The following is a 24207-nucleotide window of genomic DNA, read 5'->3' as shown; positions in this document are numbered from 1 at the left end:
CTTTATTGTCATCCCTTCACTGGCTCCCCCTCTCTTTCCGTATTCAGTATAAGCTCCTGTTGTTGACTTTTAAAGCCCTGCATGGGATGGCCCCTCCTTATTTTTCAAACCTTCTTTCTCCTCACCTTCACACTCATGCCTTCTGTTCTGGTACTCAAGATATGCTGTCTCAGCCTAGGATTTTCACTGTCCTGTCCCAGATTCGTCCCTTTTCACTTGCTGCCCCTCACTCCTGCAACCTCCTTCCCCCATGAACATGGGTCATCACTTCTTTAACCAGTTACAAAACTGTTCAGAGAAGCATTCCCAGACATTGCATGAGTATTATTTGTTATTTGACATTTCTAATTTGTTGCCTGCTTTACTTTATTGAACCCTTTCCTGTATTGTTATGTATTATTTATATGTATTTTGCTATTATTTCTTAGATTGTATGCCATGGACAGGTTTACTTTGTCTATTTTATTGTTTGTAAGTACAGCGCTGTGTAAATCTACAGCACTATATAAATAAACAACAACAACAACAACAACAAGGGCAGTCTGGAGTTGTAGTGGGGAGGAGGAACAGGCAAGGCTGGATTAATGTTGCTGAAGACCTGGAGGTCATCAAAGAATAGTGCCATATTTGGGCACATTCTAGTCAAATTAGATTTATTTAGTTAATATTCCTCCTTTCTTCCAATAAGGGAACCAGTGAATGAATGAATGCATAAATAAATAAAATACAAATACAATGGACATCAGGACAAAAATCTTTGTGTTTGAAACCTTGGATCTTTCTGTCTGAGCCCTATAGCTTTGGTGTCAAACTGCCCGGTCCCATGCATTTTTATTCAAGTAACATAGAATTGTTACTAGTATAATAGAAATGCTTTTAGTTAACAGAAACACTATAAAATTTCAGAGCGTGACTGGTGAAAAATAGGAAGCAAGCTACACTCCCTCACTTCAGCACTGATCTCCTAACTGATGAGGGGCATGGAGCAAGAGCATCAGTTGAACCATTGATAATGTGGCACTGGGAGCAAGGCTGAGGAGACTCTGTGTACCAAGTAAAAATTAGCTGCTTTCCATACTTAGCCCATGAGCTGGCTGTACTCTCCCTTATTTTAATGTAACAAAAACTAATTGATTCTTATCTAGGAACAGAAGTCTTGATTTCTGACATAGAGAGTTAACTTCGATATAACTGAATACTAATAAAATGTCATGGTACTGCTAGCTCTCATCATGCTGAAAGTAAAATACAAACTTTCCATAGGCCTATTTAACCTGTCTGTAAGACACTTAAAGTGATGCGCACGTACACACGCGCGCGCACGTGCACACACACATTGTTTGTCCAGGTCATTCTAAAAAGTATTCTGGGAGGTGTGTTTGAAGATAATTTGGCAAAATAATATGGTAACATGACAATGGCTACTGTGAGCTTCCTGTACAAATGAGAATTTGAAATCAGGTCTCCTCAGCCCACACTAACTTCTAAAAACCCAAACTGTTCCTGTTCTGCATTGATTTGCCTAAATCACTTATTTTAAATTCTAGACTTTCTAACTAGTCTAGAGTCACATCCAATACTACATTATGATGTCTGTGGTTCACATATATGTGTCTTGCACCTATGTACAGCACAGTTCAGAGCACCTTAACAGTGTTCAAGTTACATCCGTTACACAACATATTAGAAAGAGATGTAAGGCTTCAATTGCTTTATTTTTTACACACACACACACACACACACACACACACACAAACATGCTACAATATAGGTATCTCTTAGAAAAATGAAAAAAATATTCAAAGAACTTTTAAATATAGTATATATGTAGACAGTTAATATTGTTATATTTTTCTAATCAAGATTAAAAATCAAGAAAATATAGATGAAAATGCTGGTGAGAGAGCATAGAAAGTAGAAGTTTTAATGCTTGCTTTGCTAAAATGGCATTATAAGTGATGGTTTTCAATTCCTTAAAATATGCTTTTATAGTTGAAGTATACTTAGGATAAATAGTGCTCAACCAGCTTATTAAAATAATTTAGTGTCTACATTGTTTGTTTTGAGTAGGACTTTTCCCACAACAATAATTGGTTGACACTGTTTGACCTTAGTGCACAACTACAGTATTTAATGAACTGACGTGTGGAATAAAGTTTTGATAAATAAGGCAATTTTCTTGAAACCTTTAGAAATCTTCTTGAAGTTTCTTAGTGTTAGATTGACATCTTTTCTTTCAAAAAAGAATAAGTGAATAATTTAAGGGTATATTTCATGTCATATAAATAATAGACTGTTCAAAAGTTCTGTCATATGCTGCTTTCATATATATCTTCAATGAGGGAAATTCTTTCTTCATTCTCAAGATAACGGGATAGAAGTTGTAAAGGTGCTAAATATACTAACAGGATAGATAAAATTGTAAAGCACTTGGCACACTGAAAACTGGTACTGAGATCATTACGTATTATACTTTCCAGAGAGGAAACAACTTTGGTTTAAAGGAAAATATTATGAGAACACTCCTCCCCAGATAGAAAATTTGGACCACAGAATACTTCCTCCCTACTATCCGTGTACCTTAATGTGCACCCCAAAAAACGCACTCCCATCTTTGAGTTTTCTAAAGAGAGGGGAAAAAATCTTTGGGGATATTGCCCTCCTTTTTTAAACATTGGAGGATATAAGAAAAAAAGCCATAATAAAAACCTCACTGCTTGAAATTTGAGAAGACACATGAGAAAAACCATAATTATAATTATACAGTGGCTAGATCTGAAAGAATAAGCAAAGCAAACAAACGGAACTGAAGAAGTCATTGTACTAATGCCTCCCATAAAGTTTCCTTTGGATCATTAAGGAATTCATATCTTCAAAAAAAAAAGAGTTTTTATTGCATTCATTTTCTTTTGGGAAGAAAACATGGAAACTTGTTACCAGCTGTATACAGTGTCCAGAATCACCATATCAAGTAGCACCAATCTATATATAATTGTTATGAATTGGTTTTGCTGCCTACCCAGTTCCTTGAGGGACTATTAAGAAGGAAAGTTGTTCAATCATCAATGAGCTGTATAAACTAGATGTTGAATTGTAATAGCTAATAAAATGTTATGGTAATGCTAGCTCTAGATCTAATTAGCTTTAGATCTTAATGAGATTGAAATAATAATGATTTGATCTTAAATCCATCAATCAATGAAGGAGAGTTTAAATTTACAACTTCCTGAAATTTTATCTGGGAAAACCTTGGAAGTGGAAGAAGCAGCATATGGAAAGGGAGTTAATTAGAAATGGCCTCCTCTTCTTTGAACAGAAAAGCAAACCCATGAAAAAAATGTCCTGCTCTTAACATCACTAGCGGGCCCTCATGGGAAGGCATATGGAAAGTACAGTGCACCTGCTCCCTACGCGGCCTCACCATATGCGGCTTCCAGTTTATGTGGAAGCCGTGCTGCAACCCATTGAATGGCACGTGTGTGCCACACCACCACAAGCACAAGCCCCATTCTGTTGAATGGGGCTTGAGCTTACATGGTATTTGCCTAATGTTGAGGGGGGGATCCAGAATGGATCCCCGTGTAAGGCAAGGCTCCACTATATATTGTAGTAGTTACCCCAAGAAGTCTTATGAATATACATGACTGCCAACATCTTTTTTCATTTATTTATTTTATTTGTATTCTACCTTTCTTCTGATGTGAGACCTAAGGTGGCTTACAACAACCTAGGTAAAAGTATAACTAATATCTTACATATAAAGGTTGTTTAAAAAAAAGAAGACAGTGTTAAAACAGTTTAAAACACTCATTTAAAAGATAATAACAAAAAAATAAAACCCATCCCATCCCATTAAAAGACCCTTCTGCTACAAACCTGAGATTTCAGGGAGACCCTAATCATGGAGGACACAAAGTCTTAAGCAATTCTCATCAGAGAGGCTCCACATGGATGTTGAAGTCACCTTGCAGAAAATACTGTACTGGGGGGGGGGAGAGAGATTTTGTAGCTCCACCAAGACCAATTCAGTCATTTTGGAAAGGAAAAAAACTGTTGAACAGTGGGGAGGGGAGACCCAACAGAATCCCTATTCTGTCCCAGCTTCTCATCTTCAATAAACACACATATATCCACTACATAGTGGGCACGTGGTGAAGGACATATTATCCCAATTGACTACTCCAATTCTGCCTGTCTCCAGGTCTTTCTTAGCTGGATGGAATTGGGAGATATTCACACCTCCTGAGTCATCTAGCCAGAGCTCCATAGTACAATCCATGTAAACATGCCCTTCCAAGATCAAATTCCTGACCTGGTTTCACATTTATCAACCTGTGAAAGGGATCTAGGAGTCCAAGTAGACCACAAGTTGAACATGAGTCAACAGTGTGATGCCATAGCTAAAAAGGCCAATGCAATTTTAGGCTGCATCAATAGAAGTATACGTAGTTTCTAGTCGAGGGAAGTAATAATGCCACTCTATTCTGCTTTGGTCAGGCCTCGCCTGGAATACTGTGTCCAGTTCTGGGCACCACAATTCAAAAAGGACATTAAAAAGCTGGAGCGTGTCAGGGGGTTGGACCAGTCTCTTCCAACTCTACGATTCTATGATTCTGTATACTGATTCAGTATATTGTGCTGTTCTTGCCAATAACTCTGATGGCTAAAAAATAATGTATAGTTCAGTACTTAAGACCTGTTGTAGCAAATGTATTGTGAATGGTTTCCTCAATGACAGTTACAGCTCCCATCAGTTTAGAAAACTTTGGACCGCTTGTAGACTGGTTCACCTAAAAGTAAGTTTAAAAGTGTGTTGAGGAAAACATTTTCTAGTTATGTGCTTTCAGTAATTATTATTCCACAAGTCTGGTGTCAGGTAACAAAGTCAAGCTGCTCTTCATTCTTGGAAGATTATCCCTGTTAAGACTGATTGTGGTCTGTGAAAGTTTTTGGTGGGAAAAAAGGAAGGTAGGTAGGAAGAGAAAAAGAGAGGGGAAATAATGTGTTTCTCTCAGAAAACCTATTTATGGATTTATTTTTGTTCTTATTTCTTGAAAGCTATTCTTCATTTCACATTCCAGTACCCCTTATTATTTAACATTAAACTTGATTACTTACCTGAGGCATTTAATAGACTCTTATCTCCCCCTCCCCACCCTCCGCAGCTGCCCTTGTTACAGATCCTCCATTACACAGATGACACGGAGTTACTCTTTCTCATGAGAGGGATTTTAAAAGTTTAGGAAACTTTGGAAATTGCTGCAGAGGGTAAGAGCTAAGTTGGAAAGAAGGATGCATAAATGACAGCAGTAAGGAAGGATGGATCAGATACTAATTAGTTTCCAGAATAAGAGACTGTTTTATAACTGATCCAGGTGGCTACTGAGTCCATGCAACCAAAATTATTTGTATGAGAAACAAGCCAGCATTGGCCATAGGGCCAGCCCTCCCATCAGACAAAGTGAGGTAACCACTTCAGGGGGCAGAGCACTAGGAGTAGAAACTAAGCAGAGCAAAGTCAGCATGAAGCTTCATGGTCTTATTCAACACAGTACAATTTTCAGGGAGGGAAATGAATCCAGTAATCTTGAACTACTTTGCAGGATAACTACCTATGATAGTGCATCCTCTTTCTTCCTGCTCAACAAGCTTTTCCTGCTGATCTTACTTTCTGATGGTTAAAACCTTGTCATCATATGACTCCTGGGTTTTGTTGTTCCCATTAGATTTGAGTTCTCACAGGAGACTGGAGATCTCATGACACTTAAAGTGACCTTATATAGCCTTGTCTCATATGTTTCCAGTCAATCGAGCACTGGCTGGCTGATAAACAGAGATAGCATTCAGATTTTATTTGAAGGCAAGTCTGGATGTGGCCTACTGTGAGTTAATACAGAGTGGGTACTCAGGATGGGACATATTCAAATATGGGTGAAGAGGCACAAAGTCTTCTTGGCCTATTATTGTTCCCAACTGGGTTTCCTGGCTACTGGGTAAAATGTTTTTCAGTTGGAGGAACAATAACTGGATATTCTTTCCATTCTTACTGGTAGTTAGAAAAATTCTGTCTATGCCCAACATAAATTCCTGGCTTGTCAAGGTAGGAAAACATTATTTATATTTTTCATGAATCAGGGATGGTTCTCCCTCACCCTTGCATGACCAGAGACATCCAAAGAAGCATTAAAAATGGTAACTACCTAGACAAGTGACACAGAACATGTACTATCCATACAATGGCTGATTATAAAACAAAACATCCATATATAAACCCTGTGCTGTCTTTCTGCCACTGTACAGAATAAATAATTTTGAAAAGCTAGATGTGCAATTTCAGTGATGGAGAAAGAAATCTTGAAAAGCAAACCTTCTTTCCTGAATTGTGTTGAGCTTGACAAAAATAATAGTTGGCAGTTCTAGTTTGTGTCTGTGTTCTTCATTGTATAGATAAGTATAAACTGTTTCCATGTAATTCATTTATTGTATTAATTTAAACTTTAAATATAAATTTAAACACAAATTTTATTTTAGAAAAGTCTCAAAACTGTGCTGCTTCTGGAGTGAGTGCTACAGCTAAAAAGTTGGAACCTTATTAGTGGGAGCAGATGTCACACCCTAAACTGTTGTCTATGGATAGTACAGCCTGCCCTCCCCAATCACGGGCTTGCCATCCATAGATGGCAAGCCCAGTTGCCCCTAATGACTGTGCGCATGCAGCCGTGCACACACATACTGCCATTGGAAACTGCTGAACTTGATGTCACATAGTTTTTTCATCTGTGAGGGCTCCAAAATGGATCCCCTGTGCAGATACTAAGGGACTGTACGATGTCTGTTCATGGAACCATCACAAGTGTTTGCTATCACATTGGTGCTGTTCTCATGGGGAGGACCCCATCATATTCTACCTGTGGATTCTGCCCACCTCTGCCCCTGGCACTTACCTGGTTCAGTATGGACGCAGGTGGGTATTCAGAAGCCTGTCTGCTTCCGCACTGTGGACTTGCCTCACATGCTGTTGCTTCCACTATTCTTATTGTAGGCTCTCACCGTGGCCCATAAGGGTGGAAAAGAGGTGCCTGGCTTTACCCATGTGCCCAGGCATCCCTTTCCAACATCACATGCTGCAACTGGGACCTGCAAGAAGAACAGTAGTGGCAGCAGGTAAGGGGGCACATGGCCATCCAGTCTACAGGTTGTCATGGTGGAGTTTCTGAGAAACTCCACCACAAACAGTCTGTTGTTTTAGACTGGGTTAAGGGCTGGACCAACCAGATCTGTTGGAACAGCTTCCAGTCTGCCCATCTCCAGCCCGGGGCTGTTGACCTGCATCATGTAAACAGGACGATGCCAAGCTGTGGGGAACACGGGCCTTTTAGCGATGCGTACAGCCCCATTGATTTCATTGATGAATGACTAACATCAGTATGCATAATTTGAAAGGAGTCAAAGTGACTAGCGGATTGATGGCTAATATCAACTTGACTGATTTGCGCCCATTAAACAATTAATGTAAGGGCAGTTTGTAGTTGCTCTTAAGTTACATTTTAAACAGTTGTTCTTACTAGTTTTCATTTTTTCCTCACTCTTACCATCCTCTATTACTTTTAAAGGCACTTCACAGTTTGTGCTGGTAATGAGAAGTTGAAGTTCTTCAGCTTTAAATTTATTTTGCGTTGCTTAGAGTTGCAATAGAAATTCTACACCCTATACAGTGAATTAAAGTGTGTCTATGCATCAGAACAATTTTCATGCCTCGCTCAATTCCTAATGTAAATTAGTAGGAACATTGGTTATCCATTTGAGAAATTGAGTTGGTATAAAAATAAAAATGCACTTATGGTGTGTGGTGCTTTGTGTATCATCTTGGGAGTGTTTTTCTGTTTATCTGTCACTTGCATTAGAAAAAGCAATCACTGGCTGCAGGTGACATTAAAAATTAAAGGTTAACCTCAATTTCTTTACTGACCAGACTTGGGGCAGAAAGTTGTTCTGGATTCATGCATGGGTTTTGGAACTGTCAAAAAACAAGTTAAGAAACTGATTTACCCCTTCACATAGACACCTAATTTTAATATTATCCAGCACTTTTGGATCAAGCAATCACTGTATGCCTTTCCTTGAAACTTTTAATGAAATTATAATTCTTTTTACTAGTGTAGAACGTGTAGTGAGCTCACTAGCATTTATCTGAAAATGACTTATTTTTAAAGTAAAGAGTGAGATAATATGAGATTAAATCAAATATTTAACTTTCTTAATCTTAAGTAGTTGGAATTAAACAAATCTTACATTGAAATATGCAAAATAGTCTTAAAACTAGTGTCCTCAGGAAATACATATCATGTCGAGAGCCACTATTTAATGAATAATGCAACAAATTGTCTCTATGTATGTCAAGGTCATGCATGAAACTAACATGCCCTTAGTTTAGCTTGTTATTGTTGTTTGGCCACAATATGCCAAACTAAAAAACCAAATGTACCTGGAATTAATATTGAACAGGAAAAATGGCCCTGTACAGACCTCCACTTTGGGCCGTCTGGGGGGCAGAGTCAGGGTGTAGCATCTCCACAACACATGCCTCAGGTCTGCCCCTGGGGTGCCAAGACACTGTGTGCTGCTCCACACGGCATACAGTGTCATGGTGCTCCTCTGGTGCTGCATCCATATGACACAGCGCTGAAGGAGCACCATATAGCTGTAATGCTATGGCTCCTTTTCACATCCTGAAAAAGATGCCGCAGCCCTGATCCAGCTGAAGAAGGGGCAACTGGAGGCCGCCCCCTCAGGGCTGTATGTACAGCCCCAGTATCACAGAAACTATCATTATATTTAGTGGGATTTTGACTTAGAAATATTCAGTCATAATCCTACAAAAATAGTTTTGTCTATTTGACTTTTCAGCTAAGCACATATGACTAATGTCTATGTAATGTCTGTAATGTCTCTGGTAGACTTAACCTGTCCCTTTAACCAATATTTAGTTGAGAGGAATCTAGGACCATCTTCATTGATGCTGCTAGCTTTGGGTTATATAAGTAGGCATTCTTGAGGAGTATTCTCCCCCAAATACTTGCTATAAGGGCCATGACAGAATATATTGTATTTCAGAAATAATGTATAATGTCTCCCATAGCTAAAATATACATTACCTAACAGGATTCAAAGACATAGCTATATTAGGCTGGATTAACAGTATGCAAAGGGATCTTGTACTGTCTATTATCCCCTCTGTTGTAAACCGCTCGGATTCCCAGTGATTGGGGCGGTATATAAATAAATCCTATTATTATTATTATTATTATTATTATTATTGTAGCAACTTTGAAATTAACTGAGAGAAAGGAGTTGTAGCATTAGGTTTTGCAGACTTTGGGGTCAAACAGCCTGACAGCCCCAATTGACCTCCAATCAGCATGGGACCACTGTCCAGAATGGACTGCTGGTAAGGAGCGGTTTTTCCCTGCTCCTTAGTGGCTGGCTTTGGGCCACTTAGCTGACCTCAATGCAGCATCTGGCCGATCTGGGAGGGTGCATCATCTACACTCCACACCTTCAGATTGGTGTTTTTTGTCATATGTTTCAGGCCTTTGTCTACTCCATATATCTGAGGAAGTAGACTAAGCCTGTGGAAGCTTATGCTACAACTTCTTTCTCTCAGTGTCAAAGGTGCTACAGTGTACCTTTGCATATACATTATGTAGTATGGCAACTCAGCTATATAAACCCACTGGATGACCTTGGGCAAATCTCATACTCTCAGCTTCAGAAGATGCCAAAAATCCCTCGGAAGAAACTTGACAAAAAAAACAACAAACATGATAGGTTCACCTTAAGGTCACCATAAGTCAAAAATGACTTAAAGACACACAACAACAACAGTGTGGTAATATAAGCACACTTTCACTTTTGTTGTTTGTCTTTTGAGTGTGCGTATATTTTCATTGTCTTAACATCCATTGTAACTAATGATTTTATAAATAAATACAGTAAATATACCAATTTATTTAAATTGTTCATTTTGTGTTATAGTCCCCTGTACTCCCAAATTTCAAATTGGGTTTAGAGTGTAAAAGTAAAGTGTAAAAAACCTGTAAAAATAGAGTGTAAAAGTTCAGGGGAGTTGTTAGCTGATTAAGCACTATGTAAAATGTAAAGAAAGAGATAGACAAGGCATACATATTGTCTGCTATTCTGTATTGAGAATAACTTCCCCCTCACTGCAGACTTTCTGTGGCTTCTGAATGGCACTGAGTGAAAATTCCGATACAGAGATGTATGCATGCACTTTCTCATTCAGTGCCATGCCTGGGCTGCCTTGTACATGTTCATCCTATCCATGCACAGTTCCTAAACATTAAACTGAATGATGAAACCCATATAACCTAGGTTCTTTTTCCATTCTACATGTTAGATACAGAAAATTGTAGTTGCACTTAGTCCTACTCTGAAAGCCATGAAATGGAAGTAATATCTGTCTGTCCCGTTTATATCCATGTGAGAAAAGCTCAATTAAGTTAGAAAGTCTTCAGTACTGGTCTAAAGAGACACGAGTTCTCACTGTAAAGTTCCTTCAATTTTGCCCACTTCAGCTGGGTGCTGTTTTCCTCCATGTTCACATGTTCCTTTGCTGTTGTTGTTATTTCTTGGACCTGTGCCTTTCATAGCTGTTTGTGCTGTTTGCACAGGTAGTCTTATGGTTAGAAAAGCAAACTTTCTCCATTCTGAATTTTGAGGGGGGGGGAATCTTAGCAATTTAGTGCGATAGTGCAGGCATGCCATTTTACTGATGCACTATAGCACTATGACTCTTTTAAAATGTTTAGGAAAAAAGGAAGAATGGAAGAGAAAAGGATACTTCCTCCTCTTCATTATGTCTTGGAATGAAAAAGAAACCAAATGGAGGGTGAGAATAAAATTCTCCACTGGGGCTAGTAATTGCTGGAAAATAGTCAGGGACAAGCAAAACATCATGTGGATATATAAATATGTAGAGTTAACTGTAGCAAATGCCAAAATGTCCCAATACATTTTCCCTCTCTAGAGTAGCACCCCATCTACCCACAACTCCATGGGTATGACAAGACTAACCATATTTTAATTCAGCCTTTAAATAATCACTACAAAAATTACTAGCCTGCTTTTTTTTTTAACCAAATCTACATCCTGATAGATGAAGTACCAGAGATCTTTGTCTGTCCTCTAGCAGTTTACTGCATTTCTGTTCTGGAGAAAAAAGAAATTACTCCTCTTGTCTGGCAGCCAACTTTATTTTCTGGGAAAAGAGGAGAGACAGACCCTTCCATCCTTCCAGTACCACACTGCTTACTCATCTGCATGCAGTTCTTTGTCACCTTGGGCTACCATGTAAATACATAAACACAAGATATTCTGGATATTTTGAACTGATTATAATTTTGTGTAATTTGTTTAGAATGTGGGTTAGTTAGAGGAGTTTCTTTACCTCTGCCTTTGAATTCATATTACTGTATGTCTTTTTCACTTTGGCACATTTACACAGATAAGGAAATGTATAATAAAGCCTTGTTCTGTGAACTGTGCAGTACATTTGGATAAAAATGATCTAATATAAAAGAAGTTAGAGTATATTGTTTGGTGTAATGATGAGGTTATGATTAATTAATAGTGTTAGTTTTATCAGATAAATCAGTCAGATGTGGAAATTAGTCTTTGTGTGTGTGTTTTTAAAAGACTTCAACTTAACAGAAGAATTAAGACTGATACAAATATACACATACACCAAAAATATAGGTTATTCATTCAGGTTCTCACATGTAATCAGTAAATATGGACAGTGAAGAAAGTTGATAGATTGGAAGAAAATCAACTCATTTGACATGTGGAGAAGAGTGCTAAGGATACTGTGGAGTGCTGAAAAGACATACAAATGAATATGTAGAATAGATCAAACCTGAAAGCCAAGATGACTAAATTGAGGCTGTCACACTTTGGCCACATCATGAGAAGGCATGATTCACTAAAAAAGACAATGATGCTAGGAAATGTGATGGATAGTAGAAAGAGAGGAAAACCACAAAGCAGATGGATAGACTCAATCAAGGCTCTGAACCTGCAGGACCTGCAAAACCTTTGAGGACAGCAGGACTTGAAAGTGTCTCTTTCAGCGGCTCACCATGAGTTGAAGTTGACTCAAAGACAGCTATTAAAAACAACTGTTCAACAATGCTTTGGATATTGCCCTATTAATAAATGTATTTTAAAGCACTTTGAGTGCCAAAAGACTTCCAAAAGTGGCTTACAAAGATAAAACAATTAGCCAGTTTTTGCTGACCTGAAGACCTACAGCTGGCAAGGTTCTGACCAGTTCATAGCAAATGTACAAATAGACTTCGGCTTGTCTTTGCATTTGCACATAGTATTCTCCAGAGCAAATCCTATATGTCTCTAGCAATTCAAATGTATTTAGGAAGACCAAACCAAAATTCACAGTTATTTTCAAAACAAAATTTGATGTCTCTGGAATACTATAGTGCAAATTAAATGTGTGAAATCTATGCATCTACAGAGTTAAATGGCAGAATTAACCAAATTATCTATTTTTAAGGTAACACAATTTTGACACATGAAATGCATGCTTTTTATGCTCTCCAAGATTATATATGATGACATAGGCCCAAACACATGAGCAAAACGTGCCAGTTTTGGGCCAATCTGGGGGTGTGGCATGCAGATGACACACCTAAGGCAGCCCAAAACCAGCTTCAAAAGGAGTGGGAGGGAACTGTTCCTGGCTGGTGGTCTGTTCTGGTTGCCACGATCCTATACTGCTCAGCGCTCAATTGGGGCTGGAGCAGCCAGAACACCACTTCAAGCCACCAGTCTGTTTGACTCCTATGGGAACAGATTATTGTGGGCCCTTCATATCTGCTTAAACTGTTTTATCTTTTTAAACTGTATTTTGTTCTTTTAATAAGCAATCAATTTAAAAATTGTAATAATTTAATTCTGCATGAATGTACCACTTTTCTATATTTTTAATTGTACTGTTCTTTTAATTATGTGAGCAGCTCTGAGTCCCAGTTCTAGGAGAAGAGTGGGATACAAATCAGTATGATGATGGTGATGATGATGATCTGCTGGGGTTTGGTTCCAAGTCTCTCCATGTATATCAGAATTTGTGGATGTTCCAATCCTGTTATATACAATTGGATAATAAAATGGTGTCCTTTATATAAAATGGTAAAGTCAAGTGTTGCTTTTTGGATATTTAATAAATATTCTCAAACTGTAAATAGTTGGATCTATGGATGCAGAATCTCTGAATATGGAAGGCTGCCAGTGCCATCTCTTTCAGTAAATGTCAGATTTAAAGGTGGCAGTATTAATCCTCAGAAAATCCTTTGCCCATTGATTTGCTTGGGTGGGCAGAGAGGGGCAAACAAGTTAAAATATAGCTTCTTCATTATTGCTTTCAATTTTAAATTATTTTGACTTTAGAGCTTGCATCAAAAAAGGAATCTGCGTACGCCTCCATATTATTTATTTATTTATTTATTTATTTATTTTGTAAACACTTTATGCTTATTCTGTTGATGGTTTTTAACTGAAAAGATCTTTAAAACTGTTTATAGTCATTCTAGGGAGAGGCTGAACTCTCCATAGAAGCCAAGATGACCAAACTGAGGCTGTTGTAGTTCAGCCACATCATGAGAAGCCATGACTTACTAGAAAAGATCATAACGCTTAGAAAAGACAGTATGAAGAGAGGAAGGCTCCTAAAACAAATTATAAAGCTTTTCATAAAAATGTGATTTGTAGTTCTGGAGATGAGAAACTTCTGAAAAAAAGTTAAGACAGTTCATAAGAGCTGTATAGATAGCTACAGCTGAGATCTTCAGAGAGAAAGAGAAAGAGAGCATTTTCCTCAGAAGTCTACTTTTGAATAGACTTCTTAAGCACTTGAGGTGTTGTGGCAAATTATTGATTTATATTTTTGAAATTAATATTTTAAGCATTTTTAGGAGAAAAGGCACATAAAAAAACTTAATCTCATCTTTCTGATGTGTATGCTTCCAAGTTAGTTTTTGTAACTTGTAATTTAAGATCACAGTTATTAGGTGTATTTCTGCATTTTATATATGGTTCCCAGATGCTACAGTATTAGTTTTTATCACTGCATATTTTATGAAATGTCAGCCTTCTGTTGGCTGTTCATGCAGCATTGTTAGTGATCAAAGCCATAACATAAAGAGAGGAATCTAAACAGTTGGCTTATCTTTGTCCTTCATTGTGACACAAATACCATAAAATTACTTTACTATAAAAAGACAAGCAAAAGACTAATGCAGCACACCAAACATTTTACTATACTTCAGTAAACTAGGATCCTTTTATATTGCTATTTGACATTGAAATAAACATCTTTGCATTCTTTTTTTATAAGGAGGGGTGTTAGGAGCACTCCCCATATTGTAAGCCTCCTTTCTTAAAGGACAATGGCTCCAGTAGAAACAATATTGACTTTGACAAACTCTGCTAAAGGCATGTAGCAAAATATTGTATATTTTGGTACATGCTTCATAATCTACCAGATGTTGCAATATAAAACAGCTAATTATCTGAAAACACTGAAAACATAATTTTCTTAGCATTGTAGATAAAAATTTAAATGCAGTGGACAGCATACTTACAAATATTTTTCAAACTGAGAAATTTGAAACAAAAAATTGAGCTGTTGAATAGAAATCCACTAATATTGCAGATTCTTGCTTACGGCTCTCTTTAAGCTGTAAAAGATTTCTTCTAGTTTGTGTAGTTGAGAGGGATAAAACAGAATGGCTGGTGTAAAAAAAAGTTACACAAGTTATTGTATCTTCTCAGAGGTTGTGTAAGTACAGTCCCTACCGCAGTCAATCTGTCCTCAAGTCAAAACATTCCCCCACCCCAATTTGTTGAATGAAGATGTCATTATTACACATCAGTTGAGATCAAGCCTCTGCACTTATTGTGTAGTGGAATTACCATGGGGACCAATATAACTGTACAAAAAAGTGTATATGTTCTTGACCTTTAAGACTCATATAGAAACATACCATATACACTCGACTATATGTCGACCCCTTGTATAAGTTGAGGGCAGGTTTTGGGGCCAAAATTAAGGATTTTGGTATGACCTGTGGATGTCGAGTGTAAAACTGTCAGCACCCTTCTTCCCCTCTCGGGAGACAGCCAGGCTGGGGAGAAGCTTGGGGGAGAGTGCTGGCTCTCTATCCTCCTCCCCACCTTTGCTGTCCTCCATGAGGCTGCCATGATGGGGACGATGCTTGGGGGGCCAGGGCTTGCCTTCCTTTCTCCTCCCCACCTTGGCTATCCTCCGTGGGGCAGCCAGGCTGGGACGAGGCTTGCTGGACGAGGGCTTGTTTTCCATCCTTGCCCCCAGCTCGCCTGTCCTGAGGCTCACCCAGGCCAGCCAGTTGACCCATGTTTTTTGGTTTAACTTTTTGGACAAAATTTTTAGACTTAAACATGAGTATATATGGTACTCATGTTTGTAGAACTGGGAGGAGGGGATATTAGTTTCTGCCTTCAGCTATTTGGCACACCTGAAATTAAATGCTCGGCTTATCTACATGTAAATCTAAAGCTATTTTTAAAAAACATTTACCCTCTTTTTGTCGGAAAGGAAGGCACAAAATAGACAACAATAAAATAATGTAATATGATATGTCATAACTATACATTAAGTTTTAGTGGTTGACACTATTTTATCAGGACCCAATATTTTTCTCAATCCAGTTTATTAAAAATTAAACTTAATTGTCAGCATTTCTGAAACAGTTAGAGTATACATTCAGAAGCTTCAACTGAACTTATTAACTCCTTGAAGGGTTTCAAGAGGGCGATTAAGACAGATGTCTTCCAGCAAGCCTGTCCACCCAATCTTCTGTAACGACATCATTCACTCTTCTATCCAGGATCAGAACATTTTATCTTATAAAAGTTGATTGCACTGTTTTTAACTGTTTTAATGTTTGAAATTATATGTTTTATTCTTATATTTTATTGTTACTGTTGGGTTGTAATCCCGCCTCAATCCACCTGGGAGAGGCGGGAAAATACAAATAAATTTTATTATTATTATTAACTGTTAGATACTGGAGAATATTCCATAAAATGTGGGGTGAGAAAATTTAGTTCCGTCATCTGATTCACATAATCCTAAACTACATTTTTTAAACTCAATGAATTCAAGTTGAAAGTTGTTTAAAGACAAATTTGGAAAATCTAGACCCTTGACTCCACATATACATAATCCTCCACATGATGGTGGTGATAGACAGTGTAATGCCATCTGGAAGCTTTAAACAGTAACTCCTTCCAAACATCTTTCAAGCCATAGGGAAAACCATATTGAGAGATGTTTGGAAGGAGTTACTGTTTAAAGCTTCCAGATGGCATTACATTGTCCATCACCACCATCATGTTGGGTGCATATTATATCAGTCTGGATAATACCATTGTTGGAAAAGGTCCGTCTTCATAACCAGCAGCAGGAAAGAGAATATTTCATGGAGAATCCCCAAAACTTTGCAGTCTATAGAGGCCTACGTCCTTGTTTCTTAAAACTGAGAATACTTTTAAGTCATTAAAAGGGGGATCAGGGAGAAGCAGTATAAGAGGAGACTGTTTTTCTATATTGTTTATTATAGAGGGCAAGTCTCTCAACTTCAGGCTGTTGTATTGTGTTTGGAGACAGGGCAAACCAAGATCCACTTTAGATGTATTAATTCGATTTGCTAGTCCAAGTTTATTACCATTATGGACAATTTACTGCATATTATTTTCAAGGCAAGCAAGTAGGTGGGATGTAGGATAACATAAAGAGGCTGGAATACAAGTAATATTTTGCATGTCATAGGCATCTTGATTGTTTCAGTGCAGCCAAGGCATAATAAATGTGTTTCAATCCATTTTAAGAGTCCATGTTTCACTGTGGTAATGATTGTAGTTTAACTGTTCCACCCAATTTTGACAGACTTTTAGGGATATTAATAATAGGGTATCTAATAGAATCAGGTTCATTTACTAACCATGGTGAAACACATTGTTCTAAAACCAATGTATAAAAATATTTTTAGATTTGTGCCCTGCTATAGATTTTAGTTAATGTAATTGTTTCTGGATTAGGAAGAAATATTGTATCATTCTCATCAAATAGGTACCGATATAGTTCATTTTACCTGTTTTAATGACTCAAATTTTAGAGGGACATGCTTCATTCTTCTCACTATTGCCATGGAACCTCCATATAGTCAGAGCAATAGGTGCATTGTTTTGCTTGCCATCTTCAGTTTTATAGGACATTCTCTGGGGACCTCCATTGTAGCCTTTTGATATTTTTGCACATATCCAGTGATAGAAGTTCTGGGAACATTTTATTTATATACAGTACCTTGCAGTTATATTGGCAGTAATCACCTAACCCAGTCAGCTATCTGCATAATTCAACCAGGAAAGCTATCAGTAATCTTCTTGATGCATTCTAGCCAAAGAGAGCAATACAGTTATAAGAGTCTACATAGTGGATGTCCTCCCAGGTTCCAGGATTAGGAATATTTTAAATCTCTTCAGTGATTGTGGGATGGCCTTGCCATATAATATTGAATATGTTCAACTCCGCTGACAGGATTTTTCTGTATTTTTTAATGCAAGTATTGCAAAACACTATCCAGTCCCGGGATTTATCATTTTTGACATTACAAATGCCCTGTTTAACTTCTACTTCTGAGATTTCCTAATACAAGAGGTCTGTGTGCTCAGAGCTTAATTGTTTTATGCTAATTTGCTATCATGGTCCTGGTGCTGGAGTAGAAGCAGGTTCAACTGTCAGGTTGGTGACAGAGATGTTTGACTGTAATTGAAAGATCATCTGCTCAGGGACGTGATCTGCTCCCTCAATTTTTTCCAGTGTCTGCTTTCAAGATTTTCTGTGTACTGGAGAAAGCAAGAAAGTAATGAAGCAAAAGAAAACCACCATGATCCCCTAATAACCAGGTAATGAATCCAGGAGTATGAGTTGTGCCCTGAGTAGAAGTCAACATTGTGGACTGGGTTATCCCTGGCATCAGGTATCAGTTAAGTTATAGTGGGAAAAGAGAGGTTTTAAAGAGTGTATGAACTTTGGAATTCTGTTTACTGTGCATTCTTAATCACATTAAGTTCCTTTCCAGACATGACAGTGATACTGTATATCATTTGCTCCAGTTTGTCTACAGTTCCAACTTGAATCAGTATCCCTGTTATAGATTGAGGCTTACCTCTCAGGATAAAGATACATCTATCTTGTATATAAGCTGTGTTGCGTTGCCTGCAAATTTTATCTAGATCTGCTATACAGGGAAGAAAGTCACAACTGTTTATTCATTTTTAATTATAGTCAATGATGGGCATAAAGTTTTGGATTTCCAAATTAAGATTCAGATTTAGCCCTGTCTCCAAAGTGCTCTGAGCCAAACTGGGTTGTTTTCTGAAAGAGTAAAATGAGGGGTAAACTGAATCTTGTGGTCGAGTTTGATTTTCAAAATGATAGAATGTAGAATTTCTTGGTCATGACATTATTTAAATAGACATCTGTCAAATGTATTTGGATGCTGATCTGAAGCTAGATACTAGTTTCTGATTGTCACATGAATATAGTGATTTTTATGTCAATCAAATGTGGAGAAATATAACTTGTTATTTGAGGAGAATGATAAATATGAGGGAGAGAAAAGTGATAACATTCTGTCATTGATAAATCCAGAAAATTAATTGAGTTACAGGAGTATAACTGATGCCTTAGAAGATGCAACAAGGCTCTGGGACTGCAGATAGCTCCTATAGGTCATGACTGAAGTGCCTCTTGCAGATAATCAAAAGAAGAGGTTAGCATGTTAACGATTTAAAAGTTAGTCTAAAGTGGCTTCCTCTCATCTTGACAGCTTATGTGCTGTTTTAAAATGCTAGTAAAACATACTTTATTTTTCTTAAAAGTTTACTAAACAAAATTACAGGAAGCTATCACTTTGAATATATTGTTTAAACAATAACTTCTTGGTGACTTAGTGGTTAAGACGCCAATTCTGACAATCAAAAGATCGTAAGGTTGGCAGTTCAAGGCCCAAGTACTGCATGATGGGGTGGGCTCCTGTCACTAATTCCAGCTTCTGTGAACCAAGCAGTTTGAAAGCATGCAAATGCAAGTAGATAGATAGGTATCACTTTGGTGGAAGGTAACAGCGTTCAGTGCAGTCATGCTGGCCACATGACCACCACAGTAGTCCTTGGACAACGCTGGCTCTTCTGCTTAGTAACTGAGATGAGCTAGATATTCATGTCAAGGGACTGCCTTTACCTTTACCCTTTATAATTAGTTATCATTTAATATTTTATCCTGAAGTTTACTATTATGCTGTGTTGTTCAATGTAATAGCTTCTGTTTTATTTTGAAATTACTTGCTCTCCACTTTTGGATAAATCAGGGCTTAACTACAAAACATTGCTGATGTGCCTGTGGCTGAGGATGCTGGGGGGAAAAGTTGGAACTGTGCATTTTTATTTTAAATTTTGAACTTGTAAAACTCTGCTTTTAAACCAGGGGAGCATGAGGTGCCTCAGTGCAGTTAATGTCTTGATGGAGCTTTGATGGAGGTCCCAGTGAACAATTTAAATTTACCTTAGCTCTAATATCAATGCTGTAGTAGAATTTTGACTAGGAATCCAAGCCTGTAGCATTAACAATGGATGTTCAACAATGTCCATTTTCTTGTTCTAAAACTGTCTTCCCCTGAACTGTGTATTTCCCCCCATAAAGGTCAGAGTTCGTAAAAGGTCACAGTTCATGGAAAGCAACATCAAAGAGCCATCCAGGGTTGTAAATTGTAAAGTTGTTAATGCAGGCTTCAGGAAGAAAATCAGTTGTTTGCAACAACTGGGCAGGAAAAACCCCGAATCCAGACAAGACAGATGTACTCGTTGTTGGGGCCCCTAATCTAGGTATAGAGTTATGTCAACCAGTCCTGGATGGCGTCACACTTCCCCTAAAGGACTGTGCCCGCAGCTTCGGGGTGCTCCTGGATTCGTTGCTTCAGATGTCAAACCAGATTGATGCGACGGCCAGGAGTGCTTGTTATCAGCTTAAGCTGATACGCCAGCTGTGTCCTTTCCTGGAACTGGGGGACCTGGAAACTCTGGTACATGTGCTGGTAACATCACAACTTGACTTCTGTAGGCTACACTGGTGCCTACTCTGGAAACTTCAATTAGTTCAAAACATGACAGCCAGATTAATCACCAGGAGTTCTAGAGGTGACCATATAACACTGATTTTAAAATCTATGCACTGGCTGCCCATTAGTTTCCGGGCACGGTACAAGGTGTTGGTGATGACCTTTAAAGCCCTTCATGGCCTGAGTCCAGCCTACTTGCAGGATCACCTCCTTCCATATAATCCGCCCTGCGCACTTAGGTCCTCTGGGAAAAAATTACTGCAGCCAACAAAGACTAGGGTGGATGCAGTTACCCAGAGAGCCTTTACATCTGCCTCTCCCAAATTATAGAATGGCCTGTCGGAGGACATCCGACATATTACCAACCTTGACAGCTTTAAAAAGTCTGTCAAGATGGATCTTTTCTGACAGGCCTTCACTGCTATGGACCATCCTAGTGACTACCCCAAGATGTCCTGTTTCCTGTCTGTGATTGTTTTAATGATTTTAATTGTATTTTATTATTGTCTTGTTGGAATTATTATGTTGATTTGTTTTAAGGAGGGAGGGGATAGTGGGATTTATTTTATTATATTGTATGAATTTTATTATTGTAAGCTGCCTCAATCTTATTGGAGAGATGGGGTAGAAATAAATATTATTATTATTATTATTATTATTATTAGTTTTGTTTTTGATTTTTGTGGGGAGCATTAGTATATTGGATTTCTTCATTGATTCTATAAGCAACTCTGAATTCCATTTAAAATGCTTTTGCTATTAGGAACCCAGAAATAACATTTCCAAAGGGTGGATTATTTTCCGTGTATGTCTCTTTTTTTTTATCTGTATGTTTCTCTTTTTCTCTTAAATACACTCCATTCTATTCCTCTCTAACCGCAGTTGTCAAGTTCCTCCTCTATTAAATTCTGTTCCGTGCAGTCAGTTTAATGAATATGTAAAGAGGAGAATGAGGATGAACATGAACACTTCTGTTTACATCACTTTTCAAGTGTTTGGGCAATTTTCAACAGTGGAATCATTGTAGGACCTGTGCATAGTTTAGAACCACGGTTCTCGAAAATACAACTCTGTGATAGTGTTTAAGTCTCTAAATCTAATTCCATCAAGTTGTTATGGGGCTGGTTTTGGAGTTCTCCTCCATAAGGACTCCTCCTCCTTGCAATTTTTCTACGTACTTGTACAAAATTCTCCCTTGTGTATGAGTGGTATGGCTTTGGCTACATAAGCATGACTATGATGCAATATTTGGCATGATAAATGTTTGCCGCATATTCCTTCCAGTGCTTCAACTGATTTTACCTAAATTTCCATTAGAATGTTTACAAATCTCTTGACTATTTCCCCAGTTAAACAGAAAAGTGTGTCTATTTCTAAGAGCAGAGACTTTTTTAAAGGTAGGGTGCAGAAAGGAGAGGGAAAGTCAGTAGCAAAAAAAAAGTGGTCAGAGCGTTTATGCGTTAAATATTTATGTTAATTAGAAAAAATATGAAAACAGATGTTACATAAATTATTGCAGTCCCTTGGTAACAGTAATTTACAACTGACAATAACTTTTATATGTGTATGTTGTGATATGTATTTCTATATTTGTTTCATACAGTTTATGTAATGCATATAAAGAGTTTTCTAAAAAATTGAAATTGGGAGAGACCTTTCCAAAGTTATAGAGTGCAAAGATTGCACCTGTTGATCAGAGGAATGGTGTAATGATAAACACGTAATATAACAGAGATAAATTCTTAGAGTACTTTTTATTATTTCCCCCCCACAATTTCTAATGACTCATGCAATAAACTACAGTTGTTATTGGGAGCCTATATTTACATTCTGCCATGTAAAGTATTGGGGAAGCGGTCCTTGTCCTCTCCCTATATGGTCTGTGAGGTTTTAGACTTTCAGCTTCTAGTAACCCACTTTGAGAAGAAATAGTTCTTCATAAGACCTGTGAAGCCATTTGTGTTCTAAATCTAATTGTTAGTCTCAGTTAGAGTAGATCTTCTGAGCAAATGGGAGCTTGGTAGGGAAGTATCTTAGATTGAAGAAGTTTGCTGTAGTGAGGTCCAACAGTTGGGTTTAGCCCCGTGCCACCACATTTCATATATGATAACTGTTAAATTCAGGTGAAAGAAGCTATTTATATGTCAGCATATGCAGTCACAGAACATGAATTCAAGATGGTTGGAGATATTACTGTTGGATCTCCGTATCCACAGATTCAATCATTCATGGCTTGAAAATATTTTTTAAAAAAGTATAAGTTCCAAGTAGCAAATCTTGATTCTTCCATTTTATATAAAGGACACAACTTTATTATGCCACTGTATTTAATGGGACTTGAGCATCCACTGATTTTGGTATCCACTGATTTTGGGGGCCTGGGACCAAACCCCAGTGGATAACAAAGGCTCACAATGTTTCTAGCAAGTTATTAACAGTGGAGTTGAATTCAGAATTTGTTCCAAATACGTAATTGTTGATAGATCAAACACATTGGCTTATATTAAATGTATGATATTATGTGAAAATGAGATACTTAAAAATGGAGAAATCTCATTTACATTAGAAAAGAAAGCAGTATCTTGGAAATTGTGGGCAACTGTAAAGCTGCTTTGGGTCACTTTGGAGGTATTAAATGACACACACATCTTAAGAGGCTAGAAGCTGCACCAAAGCTGTGCTTCAGTCCTTAGGATTGGAGCGTGGCTTTGACTTGGCTTCTGGCCTCTTAGGATGCATTTAAACAGCATACCTCCAAAGTGACCCAAAGCAGCTTTAATTTGGCCTGTCTGTTCAGGCCCTGTATCTTGGAAATTTGACTTTTTTCTGACTCCAAAATTATAAACACTAATTGTATAAATTTAGCAATGCAACCCTAGAGTTGAAAGGGGAAAAGACGCTATAATCAAATTACTACTATAGTAGCAATGTAGTCAGTCCATCAGATTATTATAAACAGTGTGCTACAAATACAGAAGTGGGCACAAAAATAAAATTTATTGGTCTGCAGAATAAACATGTCTAAATAAATTAAACAAATGAACTAAATCACACAGCAGAAGGGGAGACAACCCTCTTTGCTGATGCAGAAGATGCTTTTTTCGCCTGCCCCTCTCTGACATGAGCAAAATCTCTATCAAGTGCTGCATCCAAGACCACTGCCAGCTCCATCCAAAATAGAAAGTGTGTTTGGAGTAACAAGAAGCCAAGGAGAAACAGGATTCTACTGGCTCTCATAATCACAAAACAGTTTTAAAATCACTGGTGACTACAGTTAGGAATTTAAAATTCACATCATTTCAGTTTTGTTATGTTTTTTCGAATGACATCTCCATATTTTCCCTGTCCTTGTTTGGTGAAACTTTGGTGAAATTTTCTTCAGCTCAAACTTTGTGTACCATAGGTCCCAAGTATCCACTGTGGTTTGGTTCCAGGACCCCCCATGAATATTAAAATCTGTGGATGCTGAAGTCCTATTAAATTCATTGGCATAGTAACATGGTGTCCCTTATATAAAATGGCAAATCAAAGTTTGTTTTTTGTAATTTGTATATATTTTTAGATATTTGAAACCATGAATGGTTAAATCCATGGACAAGGAATCCATGGATACCAAGGGTTGACTGTATAGCTTTGTGATGGTTACTCATGTAGGAAAGAATGACCTGTGGAAAATTCAGTATGTAAACTATTCACACATGTTATGCTACAAGCTATAATAAATATACAGTGGAGCCTTGCCTTATGCGGGAAATCCGTTACGCCCCTCGCATAAGGTGAATAGTGCTGTGCTTGAGCCCCCTTCAGTATAATGGGGCTCGTGCTTGCTGCGGGATGGTGTGCATGCACTGGGCGCACGCGCCATTAATTTAATTCCCACGCGCCTTCCACATAAACCAGAAGCCGCGTATGGTATGCCCACTTATGGAGTGGGCGCACTGTATAAGGTTTACAT

General features: G+C 37.8%; 1 protein-coding gene across 8 annotated transcripts in view; it reads left to right on the top strand.

Moving 5' to 3' along the window:
* TBC1D5 (TBC1 domain family member 5) overlaps window positions 1-24207 on the top strand; it is a 304630-nt gene that overhangs the window by 51115 nt on the left and 229308 nt on the right. For 6 of the 8 annotated variants that reach the window (XM_042474672.1, XM_042474675.1, XM_042474671.1 and 3 more), the window contains one exon: window positions 17954-18039. The exons of the other annotated variants lie outside the window; for them this stretch is intronic. The gene's annotated coding sequence lies outside the window, so the exon portion shown is untranslated. The remainder of the gene's footprint in view (window positions 1-17953; window positions 18040-24207) is intronic. 8 annotated transcript variants of the gene reach the window in all.

The sequence above is a fragment of the Sceloporus undulatus genome, chromosome 6 (genome assembly GCF_019175285.1).
Source record: "Sceloporus undulatus isolate JIND9_A2432 ecotype Alabama chromosome 6, SceUnd_v1.1, whole genome shotgun sequence".
Lineage (NCBI taxonomy): Eukaryota > Metazoa > Chordata > Lepidosauria > Squamata > Phrynosomatidae > Sceloporus > Sceloporus undulatus.
Note: the sequence above shows the minus strand (reverse complement) of the source record. Positions and strands in the feature narration are given on the sequence as shown.